Source organism: Cavia porcellus, unplaced genomic scaffold (assembly GCF_034190915.1).
Source record: "Cavia porcellus strain 051 isolate PalLab524CR breed Dunkin Hartley unplaced genomic scaffold, mCavPor4.1 scaffold_14, whole genome shotgun sequence".
NCBI lineage: Eukaryota > Metazoa > Chordata > Mammalia > Rodentia > Caviidae > Cavia > Cavia porcellus.
Genome location: NW_026947497.1, coordinates 18,016,737 through 18,042,689, shown reverse-complemented (window position 1 = coordinate 18,042,689; position 25,953 = coordinate 18,016,737). Strand labels below are relative to the sequence as shown.

Sequence of the window (25,953 nt, the reverse complement as noted above, 5' to 3'; positions counted from 1 at the left end):
AACTGGATTATTTCAGGAGAATTTGTTTTAAAAAAAATCATCCAGTAATCTTTCCAAGAAAACTATAGGCTTTCTGTGCATCTGCCTGCCAGGAGACTTAAGGCATAGAGCAAAACCTTCCGCCTCTTGTTTTTTGCTTCATGTTGTTAGCTCCCTATGTGTATAAATAAAAAGGGCAGGTATCAACCACACACTTTTTGGGTGGCATTTATTTCCCACCATGGAAGTCCCACACTCTCCAATCCACTTACAGCTGGTCATCTTTTCATAAAGCCACCAGGCATGGAATGTCGAACACAGTGTGTGTTTGCTGCTGAGTCTCCTTATTTTGCTATTTTGATTCTTTCTGCTTTTTCTTCAATGTCAACTTGCAACTTACCTTGCCAGCTTTATATCATTCGATGTATGTAAGGTATATTCCCTTGATTTCAAAAACCTTAGATACACAATCGGAAGAAATTCCACATCCAATTTCAGGTTTAACATTTAAAATGTTTTTCCTTTAGAGACCGTTAACCGTTGCTATCTTCTTTCTATCTACTTATATTTCAATCTAATTATGGGAAATAAAAGTGAAATAGAAGCTACCTAAACTATGGCCTGAATTTAAAAAGGACACATGGTTGACATAAGGTAATTTTTAGATTAAATACATGTGCACTCATGCACACACACACGCCCACACACACACCCACACACATAATTCATCCCACTGAACTGCTTCACATCAAAGAAAATCTAAATTTTTTTTGACTGCAGTTTGTCTTTTTTCCTCAGATCTAAATTTTAGTTAGGAAATGATCAGATTCGTAATGACACAAAAAAAGTCTGTGCTTTGTCTTAAAGCTTAGGCCTCCTGGGTTCTTAAAAAGTCGTGTATTGACTGTGGAAAGACTAAATAGTGAGATTGCTATGATAGACCCAGAAGAGAGAGAAACAGTAACTGAACGGCAAACCTCCTGAGACAAAAGAATTGAATAAAATCCAAACAGACTTTGAAGTTTATGAATTATTTAAGGAGTTTTTTCAGAAGCGTGTCTCTTTCTGTCTATTATTCAAAATATCCATATATTTTCCCACAGAGATAAGAAAACTATGCACTTCTAACTTCTTGAGAGTATTGGTTTCTAAGTCCCTTGCTGATAAAGATAGAGTACTTCTGTACGATCTTGCATTTTGAAAAATGCTGGCCTTGAAGTTGTAAGCGTCAGGAACACCGCTGCCCATTTCCAGAGGCCTCTCAAATGCCTTTCAACTGTAAAGTGTACCATTTTAAGAATTACAGTAATTTATAAACCCTCTTCTCCACTTCATCAACTTTGACAAAAGAGTATTTTCCCTTGTTTTAGTCCCTATATATTTGTAAAATTCAAGCAGATGGCTTTGATCTTCTTTAAGCTAATATGCATTGATATGGAGGGAAATACATATTTTCTTAGTTTTCAAGGATATCTACTTGTAAAATCTTGTGTTCTGTCTCTCTCTGTCTCTGTCTCTGTCTCTCTCTCTCTCTCTCTCTCTCTCCCTCTCTCATTCTCTGTATTGCATGTCCACGTGTGTGTCCTTGGGTCCATTTCCTCTCAGAACATGTTGATCTCAACTACTATCACAAATGCCAATCTGTACGAAGCAAAGGCCTGTTTTTAAAAAAGTCTGTGAGGGGAAAAAATAAACAACCAAGAATTTCACTGAAGCTAAAAGGAATAAATCCTGGAAAAGAAAATACTCACAAGTCTGCAATTAAAGTCCCAAGAAATTGGGCCTGTTTTTTTTTTTTTTTTTTTTTTTTACTAAACTTTAATATGAGATAAATACCTGTTTCGTGTGCCAAGAATCTTGCTATTGCCATTAACTAGATTCATTCCTTAGTTATGTGTGACAGGATGACATTTTGCTCTGCTGTCTGGCCATGTTCTTCGTGTGTGCTGCATCCTATTTTGGCTCTGTGGGCCTTCCCCATTCAAATTGGAGTGAAACATATTTATCATCTAGGAAACTGTTTAAGGCAAAACTGAGAAAGGGTGAGATACTTGATTTTCTTTTTTTTTTTTTTAATTTTTTTAAGGAGAAAAAAACAAAACAGAAAAGGGGTACAAGTAATACCAAATTTCAAAAAAATAAACAGTAAGAAATCACTAGTTAATAGATTACATATTGTCATCTTAGAAATAGTTGTTCAAGTTACAAAATTAAAGCATACAGAGTGAACATTCAAACAGTGAGTCTGCAAACAGTTCTGCTCAATGATCCAACAAAACTTAGTAATATGGTTATCGATCTTACACACTTAGATATACATGGAGTTATATTCTTTAGAACACTTTCTTTTCCTCTCTTTTTTACAATAACAATTACACATTTTGGGTTTTATTGCTCCCACAGTTCTTATTACTTGGGGTACTTGATTTTCTATTTGGATGGATTCTGACCAGACTGAAATGGCTTTATTTTCTCGGAGACACTAGAAAAGGTGGTGCTGAAAGACGTGCGTTATCAGAAAAGAGAAAAGTTTAGATGGTGGACAGTTTTCACAAGGGACTGGGATCATGCCTTCTCCTCCAGGTTCTAACCCCAGGAGCATTGTATAGCTGAAAACTTAAAATCTGTAGGATCCCAGGTGCTTTTCCTTTCTTGGACAGGACTCAGAGAAGCTACGAGTTCCTCCAAATCTCAGGATGTCACAGGATGCAGGGGCAGCTACAGGAAATGACCGCGGATGTGTTCAGCAAGGGCTCCTGAGGTGTCTCAGCATGTTTCTGGCAGCCCACTGCGATGACCCAACATGTAGCTGAGGCAGGAGAAACCAGAAGCGAGGCTGAGAAGGAGTCATTTGTATCACACTGAGGACAGATGGCTGAGAGCTCAACTGTTGGTATGCCCGAGTTCCAGCGGATGCTCTTCCCCCATCTCATGCTTGGGGTTTTGTATTATGATATGAAAGAGAACTGAGAAATACAAAATTTTGTGTCCTGAGAAAGCTCACATGAATAAAATCTTCCAGAAGGAATTTAACTCAAGTCTTCTGAATCAGATCTGGTCCTTTCTCCACTCCTCTATCAGAAAAAGAGCACAATTTGACTTAGACAGAAAATGATACGCTTAATTTAAAATTTTTAAATTTGAGCTCTTCTCCAGAAATGCAGGAGTTGGAAATTAAAGACTTGATTTCAGAAATGAAAGGATAAAGAAAGAACTCATGGTTTTGGCCATCGGAATAGGAGAATGTGGTGAGAGAAATGCTGAGAACAGCAAAGAATAAGGAACTAATCTGAATTTTGTGTGCAATTCTTTCTCCTAACTTGCTGCTCCAACTCATCTGTAAACTGAGATGAAAATCTACAACAGAGTTTATAGGAACCGCCTGGAGAGAAGAACAAGGACAGCTGCAAAAGAAAAAGCAAACCAGAAAGAGAAAAGAGAGAGATCCTACAGTCAATAAAAATTTCAACAAAATAGTCTCCTCAACACCAAGTCATTAAGTTAATGGAAAATGAACCACAACCATTCTTTAGGCCCAAGACCATTACATTTTGAGCAATTAACCCACAAGAAAAATATTTTTTTTTTCTTGCCAAGAGTCCTTACTCTTTTTTATATGCAATTCCTACAAACTATCATAGGGTTTCATTGTAGTGTACAGATAAGTTGGAGGAAAAGTTAGGAGTAGGAAATGGAATTAAAGCACAAAACATGGAATAAATAACATGTGATGTCATGACCACAACTAAGAAAAGTAGAAAACTATCCAAAGAGGAGGAAAGACTAAAATGAAAGCACTGTTTAAAAGCTACATCCACAGCTTTATCTACTCCAGTGAGTGAGACTGCATTATATAGAAAACACTTAAAAATCAAAGATATGACTAGTATTGTTTCAGAATGTTCTTTAAAAGAACATCTGTAATGAATGAATTTTGGCAAAGTCAAGAAGGTATGCACTTTTTAAGAATATATTTTCATGAAATGTTTTGGGTTACTTAAAGGAATAAGTTAAAATTTTATTGATATGGAACAGTCTGAAGCCAAAGTCGTTTTTCATTTCCCTAGCACTTCAGGTAATAAAAATTCTTACTTAAGCGATAACAATACAGAATGAGCATATTTGATGAGGAATCAGTACAGTTTAGTGACTTAGAGTTTGACCTCTGGAACCCAAGAGCATGGATTAGAATCCCATGTGTGATGTGACTTCATGCACAATTCCCTACAGCTCTCTGCCTCAGTTTACTCAGTGCTAACACAGGACAGACAGAATTTTTTGCCAAGACTCTTAGAAAGCACTTAACATTAATCCCAAACCAACAAGCTGTATGCATTTGCTGTTATTGTGAATTCCATGTAGGTTTATTACTTATAAGTTTATGACATTATCATGAAATGTAGAGTGGACAAATCTTGAATGAATTTAACAAAATTGTCCAGAAATCATTTCCCTTTAATGTGGCTTACTTTGCAGATTATCTTCCCATATGCCTTAGCATAAATACTTTTACATAGACTTAAGAAAAATAATCCTGAATATGATAATTATAGATGGGAGAAAAAGAAAAGAGTAGACCATTATGCATACTGTACATGGTGACTTTAGACAAATAGCTCTTAAGGGAAGGAAATCTCTCCGTTTGCAATTTGAATGCCTCCCCTAGGAAAATGAAATGAATATATACTTTTAAAAACTTTTTGCACATTTACCATGTGACCATGGGAGCTCCTAGACATATGTACAAAACCTTACAGCATAAATTGAAGCTGAATTATACGTAGGTAAAATAATCCTATTGTGGACCGAGGTGGAGACAGATGGAAACACCAACTAATGTGAGGCGCAATGGATGACTCCTCTCCCATCTGGGAACTGGGTGCTGCCAGGCGTGCAGAAAATGAGCCCAACAGTAATTCTTAACATCATACATCTTTCCTTCTGGAAGCAATATGCCAATCTGCAAATAATCTTATATTCTTTAAGTTTTTGGAATTTGAACAGCTTCAGTTTTCTGGCTCTGAAAAATATTACTTCTATGGAATTGGTTTTCAAAAAGTTTTGGGGTCTGTATCATTCTGATTTTTTTTCCTCAAAGCTCATACTTGTTTACATGGAGATAGGAAAATACAGATACGGATACAGATGTTGGTTAACAAATTAATTATTTTTGGTTTCGCTAGCATTATCCTTTTAGTTTACTCTACCTCAAATGCAGTTCTTGAAAATACTACATAGTTTCAAATTGGAAATGTTCTGTTAAATAGTCAAGCAAAAATGCAACATTTTAGGCCTGAAAGATAATCTCTGAAATTCACTGGACCTGTCTTCAAACTAAGCAAAGGTAGCTTTATTCCTCTTGCATTTTATGTTTGCCTTTATGATGTGAAACTTTACATGGGCAGTCATTTACTAATGATGTCCTATTCTTTTCTTTGTCGTGTGTCTCTGAGCTAGAACAACTCTCAAGTAATCCAGATTCACTTTCTTTTAAAGACATTTCTTCCATGATAGCTACACAGGCTTATAGATCCTCTGGCACTTTCCTCAAGGCAATTCCAGGTTTCCAATTGCAGTTCTGCTCCATAGTAACAAAGAAGTCATTGTAATATGTTTCTCCTTATGAATGCCAGTGTTGTTCAAATGTAAATAAAATTACATTTAATGATGCTTTCCTAAAATAGCTCAAATATGTATTAAATAAGATTCCTGTGTTTATTCTCCAAATATCAATTGAGTATCTCTCAAGTGTGAAGGACTGTTCCAGGGGTGGCTGTTCATACATTTTGGTGAGGAGACAGGGGAGCGGGAAGCACATTCACAAATAAAAAACAGGAAACCATCAGTGTAAAGTATCTTCTGAAAAAGACCTCAGAAAGTGATTTACCAGCTGATAAGAGGCAAAAAGAACAAGACAAATGAAAAACAGAGTGGAAATTTTCTTAGCAGAGAGACCAGTAAATGTGGTAGGGATAAGATCAGCATTTTCAGGGAACAGAAGAAAGGTGAGAATAGCAGCTATCTGGTGACAGATGACAAGTATGTGTCAGACTGGTGACCAGGTTTGAAACTTGGAATAAAGTAGTGGAACCCTTGGATGTTCAGTTTCCTCATTTGTAAATTTATATACCATTGAGTCATTATAATTTTCTTTCAAGTACAGAACGTATAAAACTGCCTAATAAATGTCAGCAGTCACTATCACCATCACCATCATCATCATCATCATCATCAAAATTTTATTAGCTTTGTGAAAGTGGTCCTGTCCATTCACATCTAAAAGCATATACACAGACCCCAAGAACAATTCTAAGTGAAGTAACCATTTCAGCATGTAACTGGGTAGCATAATATCTCAGATCCATTTAGAATGAATGGTTTTCCCAGTTTTCTACAGTTCCAAAAGTTTTGTGTCTTAAAGCATTACTTTTTATCACACAAGCATAGCAAGGTTAGATGCTGATTGGTGAAGGGCAAAGTGATTTATAATGTCATTTTCAGTTTTCAATGGTCTTTCTTTCCAATGATAAATGAGGAAATGTCATTGGGGATGTCAGCTGGGAATAAACTAAAATATTTCAGTTGCTTGTGGGTTCACTTACTTATTGTCTGTATCCTGTACTTTGACATTTGATCAAAAGCCACATAAATCTTGATTCGTTTCCTCCAACCCTAGTTTATTTCTTCTGTATCCTGAATTTGATCCTTCTCCCCCATATTGTGTTTCTTTATCGCCTCTGTCATTGCTGTTTCTTCTAATGATCCATGTTCCCCTGCAGCTGCATTTCCCCTGGAATTATTCTGCTTTCAAACCTCTTTCCAGCTCCTCATTAGTCTCTCAACATTAGGCTTCTCAGTTTATATACATGGTGAAGATATTTTATGCAACACTAATAGGAGCCTTATTTTTCTAAAAGGCTCAAGTTAGGGTGGCTACAAGATTTATAAAGAGGGAAAGGCATCAGAAATATAAATGATGAAGCAACATAGCTTTTGTTGAAATCACAACTATTTTCATAATGTTTGAGTCAAATATGTAGATATTGCTAAATATGTGAAATATTGCTAATGAGATAAAACACATGAAGACTGACTTTGATTCTGACGTTTATTAAGCCAATGTTAATGTTATATATGTTATATGTTAACATCTATGTAAATGTATGATGCTAAATGTTAATTAACATTTTTTTCATCTATTTGAGTATATGATGAATCACACTTTATGAGCCAGTGAACAAAGGAATTTTTGTAACATAAGGAAAGAGTTCAAATTAAACTTTTTAAACTCAGGGGCTATTTTTATTTTTAAAAAGCTTTATTTTTAGCCTATGACAACAATGTATTGGAATTATAGAAAAATTTGTCCATAATGAAGAGAAGCAGAGAAAGAACATGCGAACCATCCCGAGGCTTGGCTCGGGCTCCGCGCCTGCATCCTCAGGAGGAGCCTGGCAGGCAGAAGTGTGTGAGGGGCCCTTTAGGAAAGCTTAACCGGGTTAAATTGCTGGGGCCCCCATGACAAAACACCACAGACTCAAGGGCTTAAAAATCTGCCTTGTCTCAATGCTGGGGGCTCTAAACCCAAAACAGAGGTGCCCACGGGTTTTGACTTTCCTGATACCTCTCTTGGCTTACGGATGGCTGCTTCTGATGTTTCCTCACAGCTCTTTCTTTTATGTTTGTGTGTACACACTTGGTGGCTGTTTGTCTAAATTTCTTCTTTGCAGAAGGACACCTATCAGACTGCACTGAGGTCCACCCTAACGGTCTTTTAAAACTTAACCATTCCTTTGAAAGTGCTCTGTCCACATCCAGTCACCTACTGAGGTCCTGGGGTGAGGACCCTGACTTACAAACCTTGGGAAACATGCACACCGTGTCACTGGTTGTCCACTTTTAAGGCTCAGGAATTCTAATTTGTGTCTGAACTGATCATAGTTCGGGCAGTGGGAGTTGGCTAATTTTTCTGGCTGTAGGTACAAACTGCAAATCCCAAAATAGTCAAGGGCAGGACTCCTTTACACTCCGGTAACTATTGGAAGCTCTCTTTCCCTATCATTTATGAGTAATTTGGTGGAGCACATTATTTTACTAAATGCTTCCATTTTGCTAAGAAAACAACTGGCCTTTTTATTAATTTAATATCCATTTTCAAGGATTAATTCGAGAACTTGGCTGTGGAGTTGTTTAATGTTCTTGTTTTTGAGCTGCCTACTTACGTCTTCTTTTTATTTTCCTACTGATTTGCCTTTTTATTTGTATGAGTTCCTTATATTAATTGTATTAACATATGTCCTAAATCATTTTCAACATGTGTATTTTTACCTGATATTTTTGCTCACCTAAAACAATTTTTTGGTATTTAAAATTCAGTATTTTTGTTTGCACAAAATTCTCAGGTTCCTTACCCAGAGATCAAATTAATTTTTATACATTTCACACTATATTTAAAGGCAATTCCTTTTATTTTTCCAACGAATTGTGTATGTTGCACAAGGTCTATAATTTCCCTAAATTAAACACCTGCAAGTTGAGTGATCAGATGGTCATGTTATTGGCTGCCATGTGGTATAAAGTATATGAGCCCTTCTAGCTGTGTGACCTTGCACTAAATTACTTGTCCTCAGCAAAACTTATTTCCTGCAAAATAAGGATAATAACGTCTACCTATAGGGTTGATGTGAGGATAGAACTATATAGCATATGTGAAAAAATCACCTCGGGGCACTCAATGTTAGTGACATTCACTTTCACAGATGTGTTTTTGTTGAATATCAATATTGTTCACATTTTACTGGTGGGCTTTATCTTCAACATAATTCTTATCACATTCTAAATTTTTCATATAAAAATACATTTATTCTAATTCATTAATTCTAATGAATTTATATTCTAATTCATCTAATAAAATTATAATGCATCTAATTTTAATACATGAATGCATCTACTTATATGTAATTTAAATACTTAAAGTGCATTGTTATTATTTGTGACTGTTTCTCTTAGCTATGTAATTCTCTGTAAGATATCTCCAGTTTACCAAAGGAATTGAGTGCTAAGTCCTTCAGTGACTTCAATAACATGAGAAATATTGTCAGATGCCAAAATAATATTCTGTAAAGATGTTTTAATTAGTTTGCTGGCAGTAATGAGTGACTATTCAGTTAGCTGTGACAAGAACATGAGTTGAAAGATGTTTAAACATTATTGTTTTTTGGAGTGAGGATGTGTAAGGCTGTGGCTAGCTTTAGACCCTCTAGGGACTCCAGAATCTGGTCAAAAAGAGTTATCTTTCTCTCCTTTTCCCTCCTCTCATATTCCAAGCCTACCTTTTCCTGGTCTCTGTCTGTATTACAGGTATTTTAACTCCACTGACTTTTGGCCACTTTAACTCATTGTTAATTCATCTGGAAGAATCAAAGTGGTTTCTGTCACTGCACAGGCTTAGTTTGACTTCAATCACTATGTCTATGGTGATTCAGTAATATGATTGGCCCAGGCAGTGTACATGATCGATATATGACTTACCTCCATGACCAGCATGAAGGACATTGCAGTGGGAATCCAACAGAAACAAGTGAGAAACATTTTCCCATAGTACGTGGAGCATGTTGTTTTGGAGGGTATGAGTGGAAAACCATTGTGACTGAACCAAAATAACCACTACAAAGAGAGTGTTTATTTTACTCAATCAAATCATTTTTGTTAGATGATAATAAAAGTTATTACAAGAAAGACTTACTTTGCTTCCTCAAATATATTTAAATATACAGCCAGGCTGACTTCATGCTAATTTTTATTCATGTAACACCAGACTTAACCTATAGAATTATCATCCAAAGTGACATACACAGGTTGGATGATTTTTTTTTTTTTTTTACAAAAAAATAAAAAGAGCAAATAGTTTAACCGAAATTTGTTTGGTACAAAAGTTAACATCAAGATACATAATCTTAAGTCTCACCATCTCCAATAAAATTTTCTTTAGCTCCTAGAGTTTTTTCAGTGCTTACAAATTTGCCTTGCAAATTTCAAAATGAATGATCCATTTGTGTGTTGTTTGATGGCCTAAATGACTAATAATTGCATTCATAATTATCTTTACTTTAGCGTAGCATTCGCAATCTCGTGAATTCAAACACATCCAACCACGAAAACAGACCTTTAGTGGCATATGATAGAATCTAATTTGTTCCCATCCAAAGGGCAATTCAGTAATATTGACCATTTAAAGGGCCAAATCAAACAAGATAATGAGTGATAATTCACTTTTCTCTTTCTGGCTCCCATCTCAGTTTTGGACAATGTGGACATCAGAACAATGCTACCATAATTATTATTTGGCTTTCAAAGCTATACAAATGAATAATCTTTTTCAGTGCTGCTTCCCAAAAAAGTTCTAGCATTGTTATATAACTAAGATTTTCTCCTGCGTTGGCTATTTTGGTCTTGTTAAAATGTTGTTTTTGATTAAATAGCCTATACACGATTAGCTGCTGTATTGTAACATAAATGAATCACAGCTGCACTGACAACTACTTAAGCAGGAACAGGGAATGATAAATGCAGAAACAATTTTATCTCAAGTTGAACATATACAGACAGCAGTAATTATGGAATACAACCCAGCCAGTTTGCTCATTACACTTTCACTGAAAAACGCTGACAGAATGTAAGGAATTACTTTAAAATATATCTTCAATTCTTTTAAGTTTATGTGCTTTGGGAAAAATTGAAACGCAAAGAAAATATCTCCTATAAGGAGGACTTGTCACATTGGAATGCATCCTGGATACCAAGTTTTGTGCATAAAATGGAAGGAAACACAACAATCAGAACTAAATAAATAGGAAAAGAAAAATATCAGACAGTGGAGGTGATCAGAGAATAGGCAATTATTGCTATCCTAACACTTTAATGTAAAATGCAAGTTTCTTTTTTGTCCTCAACATAAAAAAATTTGTATGCGAATGTTTCTGCTATTAATTTTGTATCATGTCCTTTTTGTTCTGGTATAGAGGACTCAGGGTCTTTAGACTAAGATACATATCCTTAGCCTTGGAAAGCCGTGCTTGCTTTCTAGAACTGAAAAGGGGTAGAAAGAGAGGAAAAGAGAGGAAAAAGGTCTTGAGATATTGAAATTCCTAGTTATTCTAGCATATGAACTCACGTCACTTCCAATACTGCATGTATCATTAAGTACAGCTTGCTGTGTCAACAAGAGATCCAACTGTGATATGTATGACAAGAAAATAGAATGAAATTAAATGTGAAACAGTTGCCATGAGAAAAATTATTCTTAATAAAAGTAACAGTATTGTCTTTTTTATTTTTCCATTGTTGCTAACACAAAACCAAAGTTAAAGAGAGGGAAATTTATTTAGCTCACAGTTTGTAGAGGTTTCAGTCTATAATTGGTTGGCTCCAAAGCAGGGTGGCACACGGCAGAAGGGCAACAGTTCATGGAAGCAAAAGACAGCAAAAACAACAAGAGAATAGGGTGATGCCAAACCAATCAGTGAACTGACCCAGCAATCACTGATCTTTAATTCCAGCACGTTTAATCTCAGCATTGCACTGTGAATCAGTCACAGATTGAACCACCTCTGAAAAGAAAACCTTATGACTCCATGAGCTTTGAGGGGGCATCCATACACAAACCAAAACAAGTGGTTTTCAAAAAGCGCCTTAGAGGAAATAACAAATTGAAGTGATTTAAAAAAAAAAAAACACAAAAAGGTAAATTGGGGGCTGGGGATTTAGCTCAGAGGCATAAGTACCTGCCTTGCAAGCAGGCAGTCGTGAGTTCCATTCCTGGTACCGATAAAAAGGAAAAAGGCAAAAAAAAAAAAAAAAAAAAAGGTAAATTGGTCCTGTAAATGATAAATGTAATTCTCCCTAAACTTGAAGAGAATAGGCACCTTCCACACTCCCCTAAAAGCAGCAAATACAAGAACAGATAAAAAAAAATTAGAAGATAAAGGATCAAGTATACAATGACACGGGGTAACTACAGGGAAGCTCTCAAGTAAATGCTTAATCATAGTGTAGACTTGTGTCAAAACACTTAGGTTGAAACTTTGGTTTAGACTTCTTTACAGTGCAAGACATGAGTAAGTTGTAACCAGATGTGTGCCTCAAGTTACTAATCTGTAAAATATGAATAATTATAATGCCTGCTTCAAAGGCTCCAAATGAGAGCAACATAAAGAGTATTATTTACAATATTATGGTAAAATTCCAAAACTATAATTCAAGTGCCTAAAATAGCAATCATTACCATAACATTCCAAAACAAATCTGTGCTTTTCTTCCCTATTTTTTTACTGACCATCACACTATGTTGAGTAAAAGAAAATCAAAGACAGAAAAGAAAATTCCTATGTTGAAAATGCACAATATGAAGGCATTTAAGATTTTCTAGGCAAGTATCAAGAAAGATTTAAATTTGGTAATATTTTGATTAGATTTTGAAATTTCTTATGCAAAGAAAAATCCCTGAAACTGTACACTATTAAATACAGAACACTTAAAATCCACATGGGTGTATTTTTTTCACATAAGCCAATTTATGATTCTCTTTTTTGGTTTTTCAAATCCACTATATCATAAAAGATTTTGTATGTCATTGCATGATTATGTATCCCATTTTTATAAATATCCAGGAGATACTTTTCCCTGGTGCAATTAAACATTCTTATTTCTTTTCTTTATTAAAACATTTAACTTATAAATATAGAGTCTATTAAAATCTGTCTTTAGACTCCATATGTTAATTAACTTTTTTACACATTATTGATCAATTTTAGAGAATGATTTGGAACTTGGGCATAGTATTCCTGGTCATTAAAAATGAATTAGTTTAATTGCTGTATGATGCCATCTTATTTTCCTATTATATTACACTTCCCAATGTCATCCAAAACCTAGAAGGCCATATGTCCCTCACTTCAGTATCATAATGATTCTTTAATAATAAGATATCTCTAGTACACACACACACACATACAGAGAGAGAGAGAGAGAGAGAGAGAGAGAGAGAGAGGGAGAGAATAACATTTTAGCAAATCTAAGAAGAAAAATTACAATTTCTTGAGTGAAAAGAATAGTGATCAGAATGTGTATATAATGCAGAAAATCAGATGCAGTAAGGAAAAATTAGAATTCAGAAATATAGTTTACACTCAGGATCATCTAAGCCTGTATTTTGGCATTTTCATGTAATTGTTAATTTCTAATAAAATCTAGAAATACTAGATTTGTTCTAGGAGCAAACATTCTTCTCTTCCTTGGCAACCATCAAATTGTGTCATAATTCACACTAGCAGAGAGTGCATGGTCCTACCTTACTTTTTATTCTTTTGTGGCAAATGCACAATTTGAATACAAACATAAAAAATAAAAAATTCCAAATATCTCTCCCTTAATACTAGAATGTAGATTTGAAGGTGTCCTATGCTAAGTTCTTTATCTGCAATAACATTTAAAATCTTAACCACAAACAAATACGATATTCCCATTATATGGATAAGGGGATTAAGACCCCCTTAGGTTGAATAAATTTCTCTAGACCACACAGGGAGCAAGAATTACTGTAGATTCAGGACTCATGGCTATATAGAGTTAATCTGATAATCATGTTTCTTCCTTATTATTCATTAGTTTTTAAAGTGTTACAATTTTTGAGTAATCCAAATTCTTAATTGTTTTTTTTCTGTGTCATTTTCATGCTTTATTAGTAAGACTGTATTATCCAGGTAAAACAATAGCCATTATCTTAAAACAGATATGAATGATACTTTTTAGATAATTTATCTACTTTAATAATATTTTTCATTTATGCAGTGCTTAATCATTATTTTGGTCAGGAGCTAAGATATAACTCCGCATGGCTTCAAATGAGCAAAATGACTCCTGAATGATGCCAAATTATTTCCCTTGAAACACTGTGGTGATAAAATTCTATTAGTATTCTTTATAATGACCAAGTTACCTGACTGGCTAGCGGGAAGATGCTAGACCTTTTAAAATGAGAATCCACAGATATGTGAAACTATATACTGATCCTAAATAAAGAACTATCCTAAATAAAGAATTAAGAAAACACTGTTCCCTTTCTCACTGGCTTTAATTCTTCTTTTAAGTCATTTAATGATGAGCTTCTTGTTATTTCTCAAACAACCACAATTTATTTGAAATTTCAAAGTGGAATGTGTTTATACTATGTTACATGCAGACAAAAATGCAGAAAGCATGAATTATAAAGACCTAAAATATTCCTAACTTTCCACACAGAAAACAGTACTAGAAGACATTGTGGCTAAAGAATTATATTTTTGCAAAAGAGTCAAGAGGGTACTATTCTGAAAAAGTATAGTACATAGTGATAAATGAAACTAAAATTACCAGGATATTCTGCAAATATGTTTAGATTTGCTAGAGTCAACTAGGTAAGCACAGTAACCACAACATTCCTCAAGAAACCCTGCATTTATCTCCAAAGTACTGTCTCGCCATGACCCAGGCCGGATGCCCACAGCATCTCCTGCAGGCGTGTTTACTTGGGTGAGGTGCACTAGTGTTTGCATCACAGAGGGCATATTCTGTCCAGCAGGAGCAGAATGAATATGAAAAATCATGAATTTAAATTGTTTCCTACAATATGAAAATCTATATAATTCGTTCATTCAATTAAAGAACCAACAATGGGTCAGAATTCTGATGCCCACTGGTAATTCAAATGAGAATGTAGCAGAAAGCATGTCTACCATTATGAAGCTTGCAGGTGGTGCTTTCCTGGTGGAAAACATATAAAATAAGGGCAATTTTTATTTTACTGTAATTTTGGAAATAATAGTGAAATGTTTTGTCCTATGTTAGAAAATCAATTTCATCGATAGCATGTTCTTTTCTTGGAAAAAATAACTAGGATGAGACAATTTTTGAATTTTGCATCCTTACATGATTTCTCCATAACTTTTAATGACAATTCAAATGACTAAACTACTGAGTAGAAAAAAGAGAAACTAAGGGATGTAGCTCAGTGGCACATGCACAGGTCTGGCAAGGATGAGGTCACAAGTTCAATCCCTGGTTCAAAAAGAGAGAGACACTTCATCTTTCAAAATAATGAAGGGTCAAGTTAAATTAAGGAGATTAGAACACATCACCCTGGCATATCCCATTTTGGCTGGTTGATTATTTTGAACTGAAGTTCTATGAAAACAACAGAGGCGGGAAGGGCTCTCTGATTGTCCCCTTGCTCCCTCCTAGACTGCAACATTTCTGACAAGAAAAATGCCTCCCTCTGCCAGGAGGAAAATCCTTGTCACCCCTAGAGGCTGGAAGCCCCTGCCAATCGGTATTAGCAAACCACTTGAAATAGCTCTTCACTGCCTTCATGTGCTTCCTAATATCTTTCCACAATTTATGTCTGATACAGCTATTGTTCTATCACAAACAAAATCCTATAGTGTATTGTTTTTTCGGTAAAAAGGTATTTGTAATTTGGGGCTTCTTCAAATCTTCAATTTGCTTTTGAAGATTCTCATACACATATAAAATGTTAAATACACTTATATGCTTTTATCCTATTAATTTGCTTTATGTGAGTTTAATTTTCAGAACTTTTACACACCCTATGAGGGCAGAAAGTTTTCCTCTCCTCTAATTACTGTATTTCCGTTCTTACACCTCATTAAGAAACACATTGGCTACATAAGTCACCTCACTAATACTGGTCTTATATTCTACTCTGAAAGCCAGAAAAAAACAATGTCATTTAATTTCAGAAACAGTTCTGACATTTTTAATGTAACATGTACTGTATTCAACAATATTTTGGACATCAATATAGGTAAAATAGAACTTTGCTTGGCTTTTGGTAACTCTCAGGCTATTGTGGGACACTGAACATGATGAATGTCCCTGAAAAATTATTTTTCAGGTATTCACAAAAGCCATGTATAATTTTATGCAAATTAGATAAGCTGTGCCATGTTGTAGGTAATTTATGCACGGCCCAATCTAAATATCAATTGAGAAAATGATTGTCTAGAAGAAATCCATAGTCCTAAACTAATTTTATAGCCTTGTCAACCTGAAAATCTGGGCTTGAATAAACATACTTTCGTGTAGCTAATAATTCCTGTTGAAGGGATTCTCAAGAGCCACAGTTCCTAGTCCCTTCGATTTCAGTGGAAAAGATTCTTCTGGTTCAGAAAGAATTTGTAGAACAAGAAAACTTCACTTATTGCTCCTTAATTTCAATCTACTTTAATAAATATTACATTTCTGATTCAGATGAGTCACAGATATATTATTTAAGAATGTGGATTTTATATACATAAATAGTACTCATGGTAAATTTTTATTATACTTATAATTTTTAATGAAGGTTCTGAAAGTCTTACACCCTTTTTTTAGTTTGCCTGGATGCTTAGATATGATCTATGAGGATAAAGACCTTTCCTAATGTTGTACTTGTGTATGCACACATGCACACATACACAGCACTCAGTAACGACTTAAGATGATAATAGATTAATAAGTATAACACAATGAGGTAAAATAAAACAGATGATTGAGAGAACTCACTGAACCAAGGTTTTTAGCAAAGAAAGTAGTCCAGTTATAGACAGGCTCACTGCTTGCCAGCACTGGAACTAATAGTACAGGACTGTGTTTGCTGCTTCACATGTCACAATTGCTTCCAAAAGGCCATAAAGCTGAACACGGCACCTGAGCATCTGAATCTCAACTGGAACATATACTGAACGAAGGAGCTGGGATTAAGTGTTTCTCATCTTGTTGTACCATCTAAAAATGAGATCATTGTATTTCTTATTTACAAATCCACAGTAATATTGTAGATAATACAAATAAAAATACTGTTTATCCAATAAACACAAATGTAAGTATTCAAACATATTTGCTATCATTCCCTCAATAGCTACAGTTCATTTATTTAGTTGTGCGCATTGTGTTTACTTTGTTTAATGATCAAAAAGCAAGAAGTGGAAAGTTCAAGAACGATCTTCTGTAACGATGTCCCAGATATCAGAGAGTTAGTTCACTCTGCTCTACAATTTGCTCTTCATTCTACAGACTCTTGATGAAACTAGTTACTCTACATCCTCAGCTACCACTGCAGTGGTTATCTAAATATCCTTAGAAAGATCACCAGACCCTCAATTCTGTCGAGCCCACCTTACGTACTCTTGGTATCCCACACTTTAGCACATCAGTTCGTGTCCCGATCATCTTTGTAGGCAGGACTTCAGGACCCTCCTATGCATCACCCAGCTTTCGTCTATTGCTCCCAAATGGTCTTTTGGGTTTTTGAAAGTGATCAATAAACTTCTTCAAAGATTTTTCAGTTAGTTCAGGGTAAAATTTTGAGTCCTTAGCACGGTACACAAAACTTGTCATCATTTAGTCCTTTTCTACCTCCAGGGTCACCTCTTACTTTTCCCCACACCACACATGACACTGTGAATTATGTGAAGTTTGTCGAACATTCCACAGTTCCCTCATACTTGCTTGAGCTTTCCCAAGCCCCTTCTCCTGCCTGGAATGCCACTTCGTCATTCCTTTGCTTAGCTAGTTTCTCACCAAACATTAAACTTGGCTAGGATGCCCTCCTCTCTCAACAGGCTTCTCTAGATATTTTTTTGTGCACACAGCACACAGTTTTTGGCTTTTTTGTTGTACTCGTGATTCTGCATATGATGAGACGCTTGCTGGTCTTCATTTCAACTTCACCATGAATTCTTTGATGATAGGAAAGGTACATCTTTGTATGGGAAGGGCTAATTTCCGTGTACACATAAATGGCCTGTATAATGTGTAGTAGACCAAATAGATAGGAATAAATGGTAAAATCACCCTTATATCAATTGTATATCATTTTTCTGTGTCTTTATTGTCTCTACCTTCGTGCCTCCCATTTTCTCCCAAAACAGATCCCAAATTTTCCTTTCTACATGCAGTAAAGAGAAGATAAGTCAGCAAGCTTCCCAAAATTCACTGCTGTTAACAGTTGCTGACCTGAGGAATACAGTGTGATAGAAGCCAGTTATCTGCCACTCTCCCTGTGTTGTGCTTGTCCAACACCAAAAATGATCATCTGCTCTCATAATTGAGACATCTAAGTTTATAGATATTGTATATCTATAAATTAAAAAACAGTGCTTTATAAAGTGGGGATTAGGTTGAGCTCTCTCAATGGAAAAACTCAGCTTTCTAAAAAGTTACTTCTGTTCTTGGGTTTATGGTGATATTAACCAATATTAGTGACAAAGAGCCTTTAACCTTGAAAATCTCATGAGACACTTTACAAGTAGAACTATTGATACCTTGATGGGCGCATTGATGGCAGCCTTTGGATGGGATCAATCACTATTAGTGAAAATAGTGCTTTTAGGAAATAAAGTTAGTTTCCCTTTTTACAGCATCATAGTGATTATGCATCATAATATAATTTAACTGGTCAAAAGATTATTTTTGGAAGTGATGTTTTTTACAGTCGAAATACATGATGTGCTTTGATTTATACTATAGGCTCAATTTCAGTGTGTGTTAGGAAGCAAAGTATGTTCTCAAAGCAAACCAATGCAAATTCTTTGGAGCTTACTATCCTTAAAAATGCACAATTTCTGAGCACTAAAATGAAGTCATATTACTTGCTGGATTAATGTATCCCTTCTGTGAATATTTGAAATCATTGACTTTGTCAGTTTTATGAACCAAAGAACACTCTGTCAGTGAGCCAGCATCCCAGCAGGCCAGTTCCAAGAGGGTATCCATTAACTTTGCTAACACCATGAGGCATCTCAAGTGGCAGTATTCTAATGAGAGGCCATGTGTCTCCTATATTAAGAGTATTTCTATTCTAAACCTGCTTCTTCTGTATCTAAACCAAAGGCAGAGATCAGAAATGAAATAAAAGTCAATCTTAAAACATAAAGTTTTATTAATGGCTTTTATAACTCACCATTTATAATAGTCAAAGTCCCTTACAAAGTAGTGGAGTCATCAGTGAGGGGCCAGAGGGCAATTCCATTCTGTTTATGAACATGTCAATTTTGATACAGCATCTGCCTATTTTATTTGCCTCTTTGAAGGGCAAAATTATGTAGTTCCATTTGATTTCAGAACTTTAGAACCAGGAGTGCTTTAATGATAAAACTTTGAGACATTCTTGACTTTTTCCTAGCTCAATATTAGATGAACCAAACTGTGCTGTGAATACCAAAGCCTCAGGCAGATTTCCATCAAGAGGGCAGAATTGTTTTTCTTTCTTTGAAGGAGTACATATGGTTCATGAAGAACTATGAGATTAGGAGAAAGAAATGAAGACGAAACATTAAGTCTGTGGAGAAAAAAAAACCCCATGGTATAATATATACATTGCAAATCACTTCAAAATCTTGCTTAAACCATCTGAAACAATTAAATGGCTCCAAAAAAGGAATATTTTTCCAGCCAAAAAGTTACTTAACACATTCTCTTTTATTTCCTACACCACTACCCCTCCTCATTTGCTGAAAATTGATATTCTTAAAGAGATCTTTTGTAGAAATTGATTCAGCATTTGTAAATAGGAATATTTGCCACTTCTTATATACATATTTAAATTTGTACTTCCTTTTATTCTTATAAAACTTACACAATTGGTTTAAAATTTTATGCAGAACAACATTTTTAAAACAATGTATGTAGTTTAATATTCAGTATAAATCTGAAATGATTGAATGTTGGAATAGGACAGTCATGACCTTAGGGCATGACAGAAGAGAATCTCATGTCAGTGTAGAGTTGTAAATGTCAATGTAGAGTTTTTTTTTTTTTTTATAATTCTTTCATATAAGAAGCAAATTGTAATCCATCTGGCATGGCTCTTTAGTTCTCTAGTTTCCTGATTGCTAACTTTAACCATAATTTGGGGGTTGCCCACCTAGATCTTTGGTTAACTAGAAATATTACATGGAGGAGTGTCCTTTGAATTAAAACAATGTTTCTTCCTACTGTCATCATGGTGGGCACCAGAGCAGGAGTTAGTTGTGCAACTTGTGCACTACTTTCTGAAGTTTCTGCTTCTCCATGCCTGAGTACCCTAGAATAAACTCTGCTACCCAAATCTTAATAAGCTCCTCCAATATGAACAGAAGGAGAAATGTCCAATTAACATTTAGGATTAGGTATTTCAAACAAGCCAGCATCAATTTATGTAGATACTGTACTTGCATCAAATGCTGGTTGAGCATCCAGCATATCTGTATGTAGTCTCTAGGAATGGGAATATAAGGAGTTCTGCTTGTCATTGAAAGTTCTGTAACAAAAACAGGCCATGTGAAAATCAGCCCAACGATGTGACCAAGAACTAGAATTCCGATAGTGTATACAGGCCTTTATTCTGCTAAATCCCATTATTAAAGAAAATTCAGAAAATAAATGTTGTCTTTAGTACATTTTAAAGGTTCAAACTCTAGTTTCAAACAATTTTTCTTTGTCAACTCAATATATTAATAATATCTGTAACTGTTGGGCTTGAGCCAACGAAGCTCAAACTTTAAACTGAAAAAAAATTAAAGTGTATGCTATTTTATTTTCAAAGTCTTTATTAAACAAATAACAGAAGAGGTCATAATACTAATCTCAAAATTTAATAACAAATCACAAGTATATTTTGAGAAAAGAAGGCACTTTAGTTCAATCAAGTTAATGTAGAGAGCGTGGAGGATATGATATGAAATATATATAACTAAAAAGATATTTCAAAGAACATATTTCACAATAAAATTTCAATAATTTTTTGAATATTTGTGTATAACAATGGCAATTTTAAAGAGCTATAGATATTTTAAAGCTGTAACGCATAGCTTTCAAAGGGAAATAGTAAGTGATTAAAATAGATTTCTTCTATTTCGTGTTGCAACTGTGATTATATGTAAATTTCTTTCCAATTAGAGAAAATGAATGGAGAGCTATAAAGATTGCTCCACACAAGTTTGTCAAATGAGTTCAGATTTTATCCTTTGCAGACCATTTGATTATGTATGCAGACACTTCTCTATGTTTGAATAATGCATGGAAATTATAGGATGCTCATTTTCAGATATCAAAATTAACAGTGACTGTGCTCTGCAAACAAAGCATTTATTTATTTATTTATTTATTTATTTATTTATTTATTTATTTAAAATGTCTTTCTCATGAAAGACCAGGACAGGAGTGTTTTATACCTGCTGTCAATTTTCAGCGAATGACCTCTTCAAATTAAATAGCTAAAATAATTCTGAGCTTAGATTATATAAATCCTACTTGATACATAAAAAGTTAAATCTTAAAATTTGAAACTGAAACAAAGAAAATAACCAAAACAAATGTTAAGTTTTAACTTGGGAAAATTTTTGATGATAATATGACCCAAAGAGTAATATCCATAATACGTAAAGAGAATGTAAGAACAAATACGCTTTCACATTATTTTATTAATAGACATATGGAGAGGGAAATAAGTAGACATTACAAAAACAAAAAAACGATAATATCATAGCTAAGCAACATGGGAAATTTTCCAATGTTACTAGAATGAAAGAGAAGAGATATATATATGTACATATATATTCTAATTAACTGAACAGAGGAAAATATATGCAAGCATATTTAGTCTATTGGTGAAAATTTGTGTATATATATACATTTACATTTAAGAATAACAGAAATCTGATAAAATCATTTTCATGCCCTTGTGTTCCAAGTACTGATAATTTTGCATAACAAAGTAAATAGATACGATGTGGGATAAGCACCATTTTTGATAATGAAAATCTCCTTGCACAACCAGTCCAATAATTTGATTTAGTAATAGTGTGCATATATTTCAAGGTGTTCAATAAATTTTCGTACCACACAATTTTCAAATCCAAAGTTTCAATGCAAAGGGAACAAGAACTGTAAGCTGCTTTAACTAGTTTTGAGTCAGCACTTCTGTTCCTGCATGCATGTGTGACAGAAAGAGGAAGGGATGCTGGGCATAGCTTGTCCCAAAATTCCTTAACACATTTTCTTTAGAATTCTATTCATGCAAAAATGTTCTGATATAGTCTTTATTCATGCTGAATGATTTATTTTAATTATTTTAGCACCATACCTGGTGCATAGTAAGCACGCATGGAGTGATACCGATTTCTTAAAGAAGTAAGATATTTAAATAAAATTGGCATCACTTTTAGTATAACTTTCAAAAAACCATTTACATAGAGCAAAATCATAAGGCAGAAACTGCAATATTCCACACTGTTGAAACATTTTTCAGCCATTTAAATAGTAGTTCACTACAAAATTATAAAAGGAGGAAGAAATGGTTAAAAGTTGTCATTAGAACATAGAATTTTGTTTTATTTATTGAGTAATCTTAAAGCACTAGTTGGGTGCTGGCCAAAGTTAAATAAAGAACATTTGAGATATTTCACTTAGATGAAAGAATTTTCTGAAAGCTAATGTTTTGTTTAGTTCTTTGGGATTTGATGCTGGAAGCTTATGAGTGATATTTGTCTCAGGAAGGAGTTATGAGGGAATCAAAAGAGTTATTTGAACAATTTATATGCATGCCTTTAGTAGGTAGGGTTGGGACTGATCCTAAGTAAACTTTGCTTCTGAGCTGCCTTTCCCAACTTTTCTGGTTGGAATCTGGCGTCTCAACACCCTAGGGTTGTTCTTTGCCCTTCATGGGCAAGGTCTCCTCACCCAATATGCTCTTTGGTTCAGATTTGTCCTTCCTTCAGACGTCAACATTTACTCCATTCTCCTTGGGCCTTTTTTCCTAATTATTTTGGCACACACACACGCATACATCAACTAGAATAAGTCAGGCTTCTTATGATAACGGGATATGTTTTACCTATTTTAGATAATGAATTCACATTTTGATCTCTGCTCACACTCAGCAGTACAGACAAGTTTTTCCATCTCTGAAAAATTTAACACCAAGTGAAGTCACTGTCAAATAGAGGGCAAGAGGTTTTGCTGTGTGCAATTCAATTAGTAAGCAACACTGAGTCTAAAGACAAACCAGAAAATAACATGGAAGTTAAAAGTCTGTAATCATCATAGGAGCCTGAAAAAAAATGATCAGTTTTTGCCTCTTGAAATCCATTTCCTCTTTCTGATGTTATGTCAGTAATTCTCAAACACCACAGTAAGGGGAAATGTTAATAAAATGAGACTGACTTTGCAGTTCTAGGGTTGAGCTTGAGGCTCTGTATTTCTAACCAGTTCTCAGTGGTAAGATGTGGCTGGCCTGTGTGTGGGGGCAGATTTTATCCTCGCATTTGACAACCAACTCCCAGGTGCTACAATACTGAAGAGAGGTAGGAAAGTCTAGAATGCTTTAGAGCCTGACTTACTGGGCACTTACTGACTGCAGCATCATGCTGGGCAGTAGCAAGTTTAACTGGATTTCCATAATTTTAGTCAAAAACGAGTACATTTATAAATCTAGACAAAGCAATTCTCTTATTCATTTTTCATCATTGGGATACAATACAGGACACCTGCAATTTTTTAATAAAAAGTTTATTTTGGCTAACAGTTACAGTGTCTGGTCAGGCAGTTCCAAGGCAGAAATAGCATGATGGAAGGCTGCTCATGTCATGGTGACAGAGTGGAAGACATCCTTCAGGTCCCACTTTCAGTGCCCTGCCTTTCTCCCTGACTCTACATTTAGCTATGGATCCATCAGTGGTTTAATCCAATGAACAGCGTAATGGCCCAGGATCCAATTATCTTTCAAAAGCCCCATCTTCTGAGTGCCTGACAGTTGGGTCGGGGTGTTCTAGATCTAAAGCACAAAAGTGACTCCATGTGGTCTGCAATGAAACAGTTTTACCTTAAGATAAGATCAAAGCATCAGGTGTGTCCCTGGAGCCGGTGTTTGTAAAGCTGCACAGACGGGTCTAGTGATTTTATCTGTTTATGCTTTTCTGGGAAGTTATGCAGAAAAAAGTAGCTAGGATTCTTCAGGAATAATCATGGTACCTTCAACTCACTATGACTGTAGTCATGTCAAGATACATTCATACACTTCTGGAAAACATATTAGGACAACAGAATATTTTGTGTCTGCGGATTAGATGTGTAAGTCTTGTCTAAATCAATGTATCAGGCCACAGTAGTTTCTTTAGTGCCTAAGAATTTTTAAAAACAGGTCAAACTGAAAGGTATCTTTTAAATCTATAGTTAGTCTTCTCTATTGTATCTTTCTTCATCCAAATAACTTTCTCATGGAGAATGTAAAATCTTCCTTTGAAATAGAAGTTAATGGCACAAAAAGTTTCCTTTGGAAACTTCCTTCTTGGGTAAGATCATTTTCAGCCACTAATCTGGGGAAAATAGAATTCTTCAATCACAAGTCCTAAAAACCAGCATAAATTTTTAGAGGAAAGAATATACCACTACAAAAAAAAAAAAAAAAAAAAAAAAAACAAGACCTATTATTATCTTGGTCCTTAACAATTTCAGAGAAGCTAAGATATTGACTGTCAATTAGATTTTTGGTTTTGTTCTCTGAAAAACATCTTTTCAAGATAATATATAGAACTGAGAATAAGAAGAACTATTCAGCAGCCACATTCATTATCTTTTACTAATTCCCCCATAAAATTCTTATGAAATCTCAAAAATAGATGCAAACTAAAAGTTCTAGAAGCTACGATTATTTATCAAATATAAACCCAGTCTATATATAAACCCAGAGGTGATTATCATTCACAAAGTCCACATGAAACCCCAGATAAAGGCAGAAATACAAAACTAGTTGAAAAGTGACAATCTGTCCTCAACACTGTCTGCCACAGATGGACACTGCTCCATCCAAACAGAAGCAGCCACCAGTCAGTTCAGGAAAACAGATTTGTTAAGTAGCTGGAGACAAATTTTCTCCATGACTCAGCCTTCGGTAACTCTCTGGCAGTGTGGCCAGCCCTAGTGTTTGTCTACCCAATCATTACCCGCCTCCCTTGGTTAATGTTAAAAATGTGAGCAGCTCACTTTCTCAGGTTGTCTAGCAGCCTAGGGGAAATTGTGTGACCTTGTTCTGACCAATGCAATAGCCAGTGTCTTCCTTGCCTGATTCTTTACTCACCACTTCTTTTTGACCTTGTAAACATCTCTGGGAGGCTAAAAGCAACTTGCTGTGGATACTGAGCAAAGAAAAAGAAGGAAAAGAGGTTCAGCTGCAGATAAATCTCGGGATCTCTGCCACGTAAGTCTCCCTTAGTACTGCGTTTTTAAAGGTGAAAGAGACAACAGTGGACTCAAGATCGCTTCAATGGGTGAAGGTTTATGCACATTTTATTTACGAGTGGTTACAGACAGAAGGATTCCAGCAATACGGTTTCTGGAAAAGTGCTTCTATTTCCTACTTTCAAACAAATCTTTTTTGTGTCCTTCTATTTCAGGGTCTTTATGCAGTGGGATGTAAATATAACTCTGGACTCTGAGGGACTCTACACAGAGACAGAAAATGATTTTATTTTGATTTTCTTTAAGATAGAGAAATTAAGACAGTTTCAACAGCCATAAGCCAAAATCCAAAATATGAAAGGCCATGAAAGAAGGTGTCTGGCCTCACGGAGAAGATAGGTCTTCTCCTCCTTCTTCCTGACCCACAGAAGCTGGTAGGACCTATAGTTTAGTGACCATTCAGTACTCAAGAAAAGAAATCCAAGTGAGCCCTGTAACTACAACATGAAGAATAATAGGAAAATGGAATGCACAGCTAGAAAAACAGCTGCTGAAGGAGACAGATGAAAATAGTGAGAAAAGACATCAATTCCCAAGATTCTAGTGAAGTATGGAAGAGCTATCCTGGGGTAAAAATAATACTTTTTTAAATAAATAATTCAGTAGACAAAGTGAAGAAAAATAATCTACACAGGGAACTGAAATGGTAGGCTGGGAGATTAA

The 25,953-nt window shown here is 35.0% G+C and overlaps 1 pseudogene; it reads left to right on the top strand.

The window, feature by feature from the left end:
- Window positions 1-4,827: 4,827 nt before the first annotated feature.
- LOC100720374 (heat shock protein HSP 90-beta-like) overlaps window positions 4,828-25,953 on the top strand; it is a 77,154-nt pseudogene continuing 56,028 nt past the window's right edge.